Raw genomic sequence first — 2,552 nt, forward strand, 5'->3', positions numbered from 1 at the left:
CAACAACAAACACCAAACAACTAAACCCACCCAGCCTAAACTGTCAGAACCAGGGAACCATTAGGATGGCTATAATTTTTTTTAAAAAAGGAAAAAAACAACAACAAGCATTGGTTAGGATGTGGAGAAACATCATACTAAGGGAGACCTAATGTATTGCTGGTAGGAATGTAAAATGATGCAAGTGCTGTGGAAACAGGCAGTATCTCAAAAAATAATCACGATTCACAATAACCAAAAGATAGAAACAATCCAAAGTGTATCAACAGATGATGGATTCATTTTAGCATATACAATGAAATAATATTCATTCATAATAATAAAATGGGTGTAGTTCAGTGGTAAGGCACATGCTTTGCATGTACCAGGCCCTGTGTTCAATCTCCTGCACCACCACTGCTACCTCAAGGATGAGGGGGAAGCAGAGTTTTCATATATGCTATAACATGAGCGAAGGCTGTAAACGTCCTACCAAGTGAAAAAAGCCAGTCATAAAAGGACAAATATTATGATTCCACTTACATGAAATGTGTAGAGGGCTGGAGTTGTAGCTCAGAAGTAGAGTGCTCGCTTAGTATGCATGTGGTGCTGAGTTCTATCCTCAGCACCACATAAAATAAAATACTGTTTTCACCTATTACTGAAAAATAAATAAAAAAGAAATATCTAGAATAGGCAAAAATCATAAGATACATAAATGAGACTAAAAATTTCTAGGTATTAGGAAAATGAGAATGAAGTGTTATTGCTGAATGCATGGAGTTCTTGTTTGGTGTGGTGAAAAATTTTTCAAAATACATAGTGATGATGGTTGCACACACTGTGCCACTGAACTGACGAATTTTAAAATTTAAAGGCTAGTCAGACATTAGTAATAAATATGTTGTTTTTCCAAAGAGAGAGTGCACACAAAAAGATATATAATAGCCACATGCTTTCAAAATAAAAAGTCATAGAAGTTATTCTTAGGACAAGTGGCAGAAAGAAATAGGGATAGGGCATTATATATCATGAAGTTGTTCATTTCCTTAGGTGTAATAATGGTGGTGTGGTTATTTGTAGAACATCTCATTCTTAGTATATGCATGCTGTAATGTTTAGGAGTGAAGCATTAGAATGTCTATCAGCAAATGATGTCATGCAAAAAAAGGTGTGTGTTTGTGGAGAGAGGGAGGAGAGAGGGAAAACAAATGCAGCAAAATATTAGCATGTGTCAAATCTAGGTGGAGGCTATATAATTGTTTATTGTAGTACAGTCTTTTTTGTATCTTTAAACATTTTCATAATAATAAAGCTAGAAAGAAAAGTAACTCTTTAAAATGCACACTATGATACCTCCCAGAAATACATTTATTAACACATTGGTCCTTTTAGCCATTTTTTTTTCTTCCTATGGTTAAGAAAAAAGTATCCTTTTAAATAATAAAAACAACATATATAAAACATGTTTTGGTATTTGTTTATTCAGTCTATTAAGTTAACACTGTTTATTTAAATATATATTACACAGGCCAGGTACAAAGATGAATATTAAAAGATCTCTTTTGGAGTTTCCCTGAATATACCATAAGAATTTAATGTGCTCCATTTTAAGTCAACTATGGGGTTTAAAAAAACATAAAAGCAGGTACATAACCAAAATTGTGAACTTTTAGCAACTGTGTTAGAATCTAGGAACACCCTTATGAAATATCATGCAGTTGGTCAAATTTAATAAAGTTCTTGTTGACATTTTTAATTTTTGCTGTTCATTCAAATATTTATTGTCTACACTGTGCAGTATCAGGCACTGTGGCTACAAAAGTGTTCAAGACACCATCTGTCTACTCCTCTGACCCTCATTTTAATATAGGATCTTAAATGCATTACGTGTCCTGATAAAAAGGTTACTAATTTACCCACCCGTGGATTACAGGAGGGCTTCTTGAAGGAAGTGACATTTAAATTGAGACTTAAAGGATGGATAGGAGTTTGTTACACTCATAATACTGGATAGAGACATGGTCTGGTGTTAAATTGCTTCGTGATCAATGATGTTGGGCAAGTCGCTTAACCTCTCTGTGCTTCAGAGATCATGTTGTAATAACAGATGCAAGGGCTTAGATCCATGATGGCACATATCACCTAAATTTGTTGAGCACGTAGGACTGCTGCTGTAGTATTTAAAAAGAGCTACAACGTGCCAGGCTTGACGATGGAGTTAGAGCAAGAGACAAGACATACACACTCTCTGTCCTAGACATGCCCTCTCCAACTTTTTGTACTAAAATTAACCTCTTTTCCAAATATAAACTACAGCACAGAAAATGTAAATTGAAACACTTATACTTTTTGTTCTTCCCTGTTTTCTCCTGACTCCCCTTGAAAAGGCGTTTCTCCGAGGGTTCCCTGTGAAACTTTGGGGACTACAATAGCGAGAACCGCAGACCTCTGCCACAGACACCCTAACAGAGCGAAGGAGCCGCACCACTCCTGAAGCCCCGCCCCTTCTGAGCGCATCCGCTAGCATGCATCATCGTGATTGGCTTATCTTCCCAGATCGCCCCCCACCT

This window comes from Marmota monax, unplaced genomic scaffold (genome assembly GCF_021218885.2).
Source record: "Marmota monax isolate L192 unplaced genomic scaffold, Marmota_monax_Labrador192_F-V1.1 WCK01_AAM20220418_F8-fsc00042, whole genome shotgun sequence".
Lineage (NCBI taxonomy): Eukaryota > Metazoa > Chordata > Mammalia > Rodentia > Sciuridae > Marmota > Marmota monax.